Source organism: Marmota monax, unplaced genomic scaffold (assembly GCF_021218885.2).
Source record: "Marmota monax isolate L192 unplaced genomic scaffold, Marmota_monax_Labrador192_F-V1.1 WCK01_AAM20220418_F8-fsc00179, whole genome shotgun sequence".
Lineage (NCBI taxonomy): Eukaryota > Metazoa > Chordata > Mammalia > Rodentia > Sciuridae > Marmota > Marmota monax.
Genome location: NW_026695200.1, coordinates 2920224 through 2930732, shown reverse-complemented (window position 1 = coordinate 2930732; position 10509 = coordinate 2920224). Strand labels below are relative to the sequence as shown.

At 39.4% G+C, this 10509-nt stretch overlaps 1 pseudogene; it reads left to right on the top strand.

Moving 5' to 3' along the window:
* Nucleotides 1–8032: 8032 nt before the first annotated feature.
* Nucleotides 8033–9012, top strand: LOC124082364 (germ cell-specific gene 1 protein-like; annotated as a pseudogene).
* The last annotated feature ends 1497 nt before the right edge of the window (nt 9013–10509 follow it).

Sequence of the window (10509 nt, the reverse complement as noted above, 5' to 3'; positions counted from 1 at the left end):
GTGTCTGCTCATGGTGGCTTGCCTATGTTTGTATTATCTTTTCTCTTCTTGCATTATTTTCACATGACTCTCTCCTTCCATGGAGTCCACATCACCCACATCTTCCCTGCCCCAGCATAGACTCCCTACTATGTCATCCAACTATAGTCTTTGCTTTCCTGATAAACCTGGGTTTGACCTCCAGCCTGGTTTGTTGTCTCTTTCTTCTCCCCAGAAGGAATTCTCCCATAACTAACCTCCATGTTGGCCACCCGCCAGTCTTACCCCCATACCTGTAGAAACAAGATCATCTGGGATGCCCATTATCAAATCGAGCTTTTCTTATTTGTACTCAGCATTCAACGTGATTCTTGAGATGTTTTCCATTCTTTGATTAAAATCATATTACTCTGGTGGTCACATGGCTTTTTTTTTTCTTGGTAGTACTGGGGATTGAACCCAGGCCCTCAAGCATGGTAGGCAAATGTGCTACCATGGAGCTACACTCCAGCCCCAGCCTAGCATTTTTAGGATTCTTCTTTTCCTTTTCTTATTCTAACAATTCTCTTTCATGGTCTGTCCTCTCTGTCTACATATCTTCCCTCAGAAACCTCAAACCTACTGTCTCAGTCTTAGCCATTATTTCTACCAATATGATTCCAACTTGGCTTATTTTTTTAAATGTTCTTTTCAACATTTAAGTTCTGTACTTCCTCTCTGTTGTGATTTTTAATAAACTCAAACCATCATAAATCAAACTTCCTTTTTCTACTTTTACCTGGCTCCCTCCCAGATGAAAGAAATGGTCAATGGAGCCTCCATATATTGAATATTTGAATCCAATGTGGGGTTCATAAAAAAAAAAGATGACAGTAGAGTCATTGTTCTCCCCATGGAGGTCTGGTTTACTTTTCTGGCTCCTTTGCCCCACGGTGACTATGGTTCTTCTCTTCCCTTACTTAATCATCTTGCTGTCCCGGTTTCTTCCCATCCATTCACTGTCACCACTCTAACCCAGGTTACCATTACTTCAAATCTTAATTCAAAAACATCTTTTGATGGAGTTTCTGCTTGTCATCCTTTCTATCTACCATGTTATCCAATACACCAGTTGGATATTCCTTAAAATAAAACATTCATCATCCATGTCTCCTTTGCTTAAACAACCATTGATTACCTAGTCTGTTATTGCAGGTTCTAGGAAATATGGCTCCAACTCACAGTTCCAACCACATGTCTGTCAGCTATCTCTACCTCAGCCAAATCCAGGAACTCTTTGGCTGTTCTTTCAACCACCACATCTTTACCATAAACTTCATGCTACCTGAAGAGCTTTCCCTGTGATTCTTCATTACATCAACCAAATCCCATCCATTATTCAAAAACCATGAATAAGATCTTCAGTAATAAGATCTTCCTTGGGTATTCTTCTCAGTGTCCACTCATCACCTGTGAAAAAAAAAAAACACAAACTTTTTTTTCTTGGCACTGGGGATTGAACCCTGAGGTACTTAACCACTGAGCTACATCCTGGTCCTTTTTTTAATATTTATTTTTTAGTTTTAGGTGGACATAATATCTTCATTTTATTTTTATGTGGTGCTGAGGATTAAATGCAGTACCTCATGTGTCTTAGGCAAGAGCTCTACCACTTGAGCCATAACCCCAGCACCCCAGTCCTTTTTATATTTTATTTTGATATTTTATTTTTTATTATTTTTATATTTATTTTATATTATATTTTCGCTAAGTTGCTGAAGCCTCCCAAATTGCTGGGATTGATGTGCTATTGTGTTTGGCTTTTAGGAAATATTTTGAAAGTAGGTAGACCATTAGCTCACAAATATTAGTATGTGAAATGGAGTTAAACTTGTATAATATAAGAGCTTATTAAAAATGTAGTATTTGTGGAAGGGAGACAGGGGCGTAGCTCAATGGTAGAGTACTTGCCTAGCATATGCAAGGTCCTGGGTTTGATCTCTAGTATTGCAAAAAGAAAAAAAAAAAGTATTTGTAGGTCTTTTGCAAGGGTTGGATATTTTATTTATTTATTTACAAGGGCAAAGCTTTTTATTGATATCAGTAGAGAAGATTTACAAGATTTTGCTCTGACATATAATCTTTTTAAAAATTGCTCTAATTAGTTATATATGACAGTAGAATGCATTTTGACACATTGTACACAGATGGAGCATAACTTCTCATTTCTCTGGCTGTACATGATGCTGAGTCACACCGGTAGTATAATCATATATGTATATAGGGTAATAATATCTGTCTAATTCTACTATCCTTCTCATCCCCACTGCCATTTTCTCACTCCCCTCTACACAATCCGAAGTTTCTTCATTCTTCCCTATCCTAGCCCCCACTATGGATCAGCATACGCTTACTAGAGAAAACATTTGGACTTTGATTTTTTGGGACTAGCTTATTTCATTTAGCGTGATGTCTAGTTCAATCCATTTATCTGCAAAAGTCATAATTTTATTCTTATTTAAGACTGAGTAATATTCTATTGTGTATATATACCACATTTTCTTTATCCATTCATCTGTTGAGGGGCATCTAGGTTGGTTCCACAGTTCAGCTATTGTGAATTGAGCTGCTATAAACATTGATGTAGCTCCATCACTGTAGTATGCTGATTTTAAGTCTTTTGGGTATAAACAAGGAGTGGGATAGCTGGTCAAATGGTGGTTCCATTCCAAGTTTTCTGAGGAATCTCCACACTGCTTTTCAGATTGGTTGCACCAATTTGCAGTCCCACCAGCAATATATGAGTGTGTCTTTCCCCCTACATCCTCACCAACATTTATTATTGCTTGTATTCTTGATAATTGCCATTTTGACCAGAGTGAAATGAAATCTTAGTTTTGATTTGCATTTCTCCAATTGCTAGAGAGAAACTTTTTTTATACGCTTATTGATTGATTGCATTCTTCTATGAAGTGTCTGTTCAGTTTCTTAGCCCATTTATCGACTGGTTTATTTATTTATTTTTTGGTGTTAAATTTTTTGAGTTCTTTATATATCCTGGAGATTAGTGCTCTATCTGAGGTGAGTGTGGTAAAGATTTTCTTCCATTCTGTAGGCTCTCTCTTCTTTATTTTATTTTTTGATGAACCTACCCATTGGATTCAAATATGCAGTATATAGAGACTATTTGACCATTTCTTTAATCTTGTTTGTGTTTCACTTTTCACGTGTTGGGTATTTTTATGGCACTAACATGTGTAAGCTACTTCAGAGTAGGATCCAATGTTCATCTACCACAACAAGGCATCTTGCTAGGGACATAGGAGTACAAGGGGGAGAGAAGCTAGGTATTATTTACACTTATAAATAACTCCCAAATCAGCTTTTACTGACATAACTTGTTGTTACAGATAAAATTCTCTTCATTCCAGAAGGAATTTGTTTTTCATTCATTTCAGACATTCACTTAATATACCTTTACTGGCCAACACCATGTCCCAGGTGAGTATAGAGGTGAGTTCATTCTTGGTAAGAGGAGACTCCCCATCCTAGGTAACAAAATTTCTGTTGGTCAATATGAACAAAATCCTATGGAGGTCCAGAGGTGAAAGCAATTAATTTTTCCATGGAGAGTCCAAAAATTCTTCAACCAAGAGGTAACGTGGGTGACATTTGAAGAGAGGGAAGAGGAAGGAGGGAGGGATGGAGAAAAAGAAAAGGTGTAGAGGGGGAGAGAGAGGAAGAAAGAGGAGAGAAAAGGGGGGTTCATCTGAGGAGAAGTAAAACTGATAAGAGATTAATAAAGGTCAACAATCAGTTGCAGAGAAGAATAAATGGCCCCAGGTGGCTAGAGGGAGGGTAGAAGGGGGTGGTGGTACAGGGAAGGTGATGGGAGACAGGGAAGCATCACACTACAGCTCTTGCTTTGGGCATTATGTAGGGCCATGTAAAGGCTCTTGAGAAGGGGAAATACTATATTAAAATGTGATTCAGGATCATATATCTGACCACAATATAGAGAGTAGGTTGTAGGGGAGATCTTGCAGGCTGAGAAAATGACCATGAGCTGTCAAAAGGAACCAGAGAAGGAAGATGAGCCTTGATCCTCTGAGTCAGAGTGGAGATCCTGAGCAGAAGGCAAAAGTTGAACGGGCAAAGTTTGGTTCTGACCTAGTACAGGCAACTTACTCCTACTACCTTTCCCAGCTCTTGTCAAAGACTTGGCTCCAATTTTTCAGGCCACTGGGTTAGTACATTTGGTTTTCCTATCTACAGTTTCTGCTTCCATTGATTCAACCAACCATCAGAATTTTTTTTTAAAAAATTGCATGTGTACTAAACACAGACTTTTCTTATCATTTTCCCCTGAACAATACAGTGTAAAACCTATTTACAGAACATTTAATTAAGTATTTAAGTCATGTAGAGTTGATTTAAAGAATACAGGAAGATCGACTGTGTAGATTATGTGCAAATATAAAACATAAAATTGTTTCATATAAAGGACAAGAGCACCCAAGGATTTTTGTATCCTGGAGGTGGGGGGACCCTGGAACCAGTCCCCCACAGATACCAATAGATGGCTGTAGTGGTATCATTGAGGAAGACAAGACTCCAAAGAGATACAGATTTGTGGGGAAGTAAAGTGAACATGCCTTTTGACACACTGAACTTGGATTGCCCACAAGACACCACGATGAAATGTTCAGAGGCAACAGGAAAATGAAGAATGAATGTTAACTTGAGTCACTAAAAAGGAAAAAAATAGTCAAAGCTCTGAGAAGGGATGAGATTTGGAGAAGATATTGAAATAAGAAGAATGTTGGGTTTAGAAATATCTATATTCAGCAAAAGGAAAATGAATGGGCTTGAGTTTTATTTTATTCTGTTTTCTGTGTCTCCTGTTTGGAATACTAATGAAAAAATGAATCATATGAAGAAAGAGGATAAATAAAGCTTATTAAGAGTTTTTGAGTTAAACAAATAGTACCAAAGCAGCAGTGGTGGACCATAAGTGGTGGATGGGACGATGGACTACAAAGAGGCTTCCTGACGTGTAGAATTTGGAACAAGAATCTTTATACATCATCCATTATTGAAGAAGAGACTGAGAATATTGCGACTATTTAGCGGGACTATGTTCAGGGAAGAAACTGTTGAGAAAGGAGGAGCCTGCTCCTGGCCCTCTGGGGTCCTCTGGCAGGGGACAGGCCGCGGCGCCACCCTGCAGACACCTGGGGTTCTTTGGCGACTGCCCACAGGCTGGGCCTGGCTGAGAAGGACCTGGAACCTCTCCTCACCTGAATGACCTGACAGCGGCTGACCGCCACTCCAGCCCAGTTTGGTCGGTCCCAGGCGAAGCCACCACTGAGGACGTGGAGCCTTCAGGTGGCTAAGGGCGCCGGACGTGGTGGAGGCTCGTGGGCATCGAGGGCGCGACAAGGCGAGAGTGCCAGAGAGCTTGGCCATATCAGGCCCTAGTGAGCTCTGGGTGGCTCCACCAGACCGCACCCAGGCCAAAGGGGATGAAGACCTTAGTGGCCATGGAAGGTGCGCGAAGCCCCAGACCAAGACCAGTGGACGGTCTGTGGCTCTCGAGCAGGGGTCTTCGTTCTACCCAAGAGAAACTGGAGGAACCCACCACGTGTGCCAATTGGAAGTGCCCACCACCCTTTGGGGAGACTTACTGGCTGTTTATAGAAGGCTGTGTAATGACATGGAAAAGCTGCTCTCAACTCTGCCCCCAACCTTTTTAAACTTCTGCTACATCTGGACATTCTAGATGTAAAGAGGTTGTGGGCATATGATTGGATTAGAAAATAACACGGCTTGTAAATGCCCATTTGTTTTCAGCGATCAGGAAAGAAATGTCTTCTGGAAGTGACTTTAAAACGGAATTGGTAGACACCTCTAGGAGCGACACTTGTCCACACTTGTTCAGTGGGTTAGGGGACATGGAGGAGACTTCCACCATGAGAAGGTGGTGCTCCTGTGCCAGATTGGTTATATGTGAAAGACGTTTTTGTATTATGGTTATAATTGTTGTGTGTTTTGTGTGTACGTTTTCTTCCTCATTACTGTATATGCACTTGACAATGTTCACTACTTCTTTTTTGAAATACTGAGTCTTTCTAGATGTTCTAAAGTCCCTGATGGATGTTAAAATTTACAAAAGTTAACACATTTTGTAAATTTCTTTCTTTTAGCATTCTTATGAATTTTGGTGGTTGGGGGGAGCGGTGGGGGGTAGCGAGCAATATCCAAAGCCTCCTGTTGGGTGGTACGCATTGAGTGCTGGTTTTCTGGAGCCCTTTACCAATGTGCTTATGAGGCAACAGTAACCACTGTTCCTTATGTCTATGTGTTTAATTTTACTTTTCTGTGTACATAGTATATACAAAAGACAAACAAGTCCTAAACTATATCTACTCTTTCTAGATGTTAAAGAGGTTGAGAGTGTATGACAAAAGTAGAATTAGTAAACGAAATTTGTACGTTTGTTGTTAAAATTCCTAGTAAAGATTGTCTTCTGAAAATTTGAGTATTATAGCCCACTAGGTTAGTGAAGGACCAGAATGCTTTTATATAGAGAAGACATTTTCAAATTAGAACTATTGTTACACATGTGAAGTTTATTCGAGACTGTCATGTACATAGTGGACAAGTTGAATCATTACTTGAAACATCTAGTCTGTCTAGATGTTCAGAAGTGCCCAGTGTATGTTAAATGTAGAGCTAATAAAATATCACTTTGTAAATATCCTTTTTTGCTAAAATTTATATGAAATATTATCTTTGGGGAATGAAATCATTAAACCACCTCTGTGAGCAGTACAGTACTATCTGTACTTGTTCAGTGATGTGGGGGAGGGAAGTAATTGCAAAAGGTAATATTTTAGTGTGTTGGTAGTTGGACATTTTCAGACATAAGTTTTCTGCATTTTTTTGATGTGTATATAGCATATATAATGGAAAAATGAGTCCCAATTTGCAACATTTAGTTTCTAAATGTTAAAGAGGTTTCCAGTGTATTACCAAGTATTTAGTAAAATTAGCACATTTTGTACATGTTATGTTGAAATTCATAGGAAAGCTTGTCATTTGTAAATGACTTCTGGGTATGAATTTATTCAACTGTCTCTAAGCATTAAATATGCCTGTACTTGTTCACTGGACTGAAAATAGAAGGAGGTGAGGAGGGAAAGGGTTAACGGCAAAATGGTCATATTAAAAGATACCTCAGATTATACCCATTTCCATGTGTGTATTTTTTTTTCACCAGTGACTTGTGCGCAGTGAACAAGATTTTATGTGAATATCTAGTCCTTCTATGTATTTATAAGTGCTTGATATGTTTAAAAGTACAAGTAGTAGAATAAACGTTTTATAAATAAATTTTAAAAGTGATGGGAAATAACGTGTTTGGAATGTTAAACCACCTCTGAGCAGTATACTGTCTGTACTTGTTCATTGGGTTGAGGCAAGGGGGTGGGGGGGCTGCAAATGTTGTTTTACTAGAGTGTATTAGACAATTTCAGCTTACCCTTTGCTCTGTAAAGTGCATTTCATTTAACTTTTCTGTACTGTATATTCTGTGTACATACTAGCCAAGGAGTCCTAATTGTATAGTATCTAGTCTCTAGATATTATATTATTGTTATATTTTATATATAATATATTATAATATATAATATGTAACTATATTGTTGCCATGTTAAAAAAATAAACTATTGTTTATAATATAATATAACTGGTGATAGTCCATCCAGAAATTGTCATCATGGCAAATTGTATTTTCCTTTCAATGTGATAATTTCTTTACCTTCTGAAATGTTCAACAAACCTCCTCGTATATAAAAAAAAATTAAGTTTTCCACTGCCAGAACATCCTTTCCATGTTCTCCAACCCACCATACACCACTTGACCCCTCTGCTGGGAAGAGGGGACCTGATACATCCTTTCACCCAACACTTATTCTACCCAAATGTTTAAGACCCATCAGAAGAAACGGAAGCTTGTTTTCTTCCGAACTACAACAGTGAATAAGCAGTTCCTTTCAGCTGATTAAAAAATGTTCTTACCCAGGAAATGGAACTCCCAAAGGGCTTCTCTGGAAAACAGATTCATTCATATCTGCTGCCCTCAGCCTGCTGTCACTCAGCCTGTCCACAACATCCCTGCTCAGCAGCTTCTGGTTTGTGTGCACACAGAAGGTGCCTAAGTCCCTAAACAAGGGTGGGTGGGGAGTCTGGCAGCCACGTGCTTTGACATGCCAATGTCCCTGGAGAGGGGTGTCCCCAGTGCATCAACCCAGGCGGTGGTTCAATACAGCTGGGAGACTGGCGATAACCAGTTCTCCTTCCTTACCTTCTGAGTGGCATATGACTACCCTGTAAGGAAACCATGGAAGAACCAGGGAAGAGGTGCTGAAGTTTCATTGAGTTAATGCCTCCAGCTGAGAGTGGTGAGAAGAACTGGTGGAATTTGCCACGTTGCAAGGCCCATGTCATCCTACTCTCTGATTTGGAGGGGAGTGATTGATGGAGAAGGCTTTCCTCCCCAACCTTCCCTTGGGGCTTATGGCAAAGATCCTCTGGTTATCACTGGGAGCCCAAATCACCTACATTGGACTTGAGTTTATCAGCTTCCTTCTGCTACTGATGGATTTGCTGCTCAGGGGGGATCCTGGCTGCGGGCTCAAGCTGACTGCCTTTGCAGCCATTGTCTCCGTTTTGTTAGCATGGCCTGGGTTTCCTTCCCCTGCTGCCTGGCATTGCCAAGGTGGTCCTGGAGTTCAAATACAGACATAGTAAGAGCTTAAAAGAAAGTTGGAGTTGCCTACCCCATCACCATTGGTGCTTCCCTCAGCAGCAATCATGTGTGGCTCACCACAGAGGTCCTCTCACAGGCTACCACCAGTACCACAACAGCCCATCCATTCCATCTCCGAAGGTGCTGACTTCTATTCAGCACTATAAGACCAGAGATTTCAACAAGGGACCAGCCAGGAGCTGGAAGAAGTGGTTGGGTCATCCATAGAAGAGCAGTGCTAGGAGTTAAGTGGATTTGGAGAGCCGGCTGAGTCCTACTTTGCATGTGTTTGCTCATTATCAATATCTGCTTAAGTCAAAGGGAAAGAAAATTAAGCTTATAGCTATATCTTGTATGTAATTTTTTAAAATGAAAGCTAAGGTAAAGCAAAATAGTAAAAAAGATTGATTTGCTCAAATTGGCAGGCAGTTTAAGTAATGATAAATGATAGCAGAAATCTTGACCTCCAGCCATAACCTGCATTCTACGTTCTCAGTTGCAGGCATTGTTGTACTATATACAGCTCATTTAGCCAACATAAGAGTAGCATGCTTTATATTCATTTTCTTCAAAGGAGACTAAAGTCTACAATACTTATTTCTTGTCCTACATTTTCTTTCTGGTATAAAGGAAACTTTTAAAGACCTCAATAGCATTTTAATTGCATAGAGGACAAGGGTCATGTGTCTACAGAGACATATGTGATTTCACACAACACTTCTCATTCCCTAACTTTATGTTTCTAGGCTCTTTAGGTCATTTGTGATAAAATGTCTTATGCATATTAGCTATTAAACTGCCTTTTATTGCAAACAATTTCTTATTTCACATCTATCATCCTCATATAGTAATTAAGAAATATTAGAAGCATGAAAATGTGGGGGCCGTTAGGGTGTATAATACATTGTCAGCATCAGAAAATTTCTATGTTCAATTTCATTAGTGCTTGTTCAGTATCCACAATGGAAAAGGCATCTCTGAGGTATACTTGGTGGAACCAAAAGTAAGACATAGCTGATTCAAGAGGCATCTGGTCCAACATATTAGCTCCATGTTTTGGCTCATTGCCTCCAACACAAAGATGACACACGGTGAGGAAAAAGAACAGAATGTTTTCACACACATTACTTCATGTGATCGTCTTAAGAAGTCTGTGAGGGAGACACATTTTCTAGGTGGTGGAGTGTGGAGCAGGACTCTCACCCATGTTTGCTGGCACCTTTGGCTTGATTATGTTACTTAATGCATATGTAAATGGTGTGTGTTCACTTGACAAGAGTATGCGTCCATGAAAAACAAGAAAAATCAAAGAGCTAACTTACAGGTAACTGTTAACCTATTGAATCTTTGTGCTAAAATGGTACAAAAATGTTCTTTTTGTTTTAAACTTAAACAGTTTTTAAAACTGTATGAACAGCAACAAAAAAAATTCCATTGATAGAATTCTTGAATATTTTGTTGCTTTGTGACATTTTTCTGTATTGTCTGGGTGACATTTTCCTTTATTCTCCATTGTCTTCATAATTCATTGCCCTTTTCTTCCATTTCTTTTGCATAGCATTCTGTCTTTGGGTGCCTTTCATTTCTGCATTAAAGTTCAGAGCTGATGCTGGTAGGTACTCCAGCTCTGCTTTCTTGGTACTGTAGATGTGCCTGTACCAAATGCTGGAGCCTGAGAGTAATAAATTTTATTCATTACCTCCTGCTGTGGTTTGAATATGGCCTGTACCTACCTCATA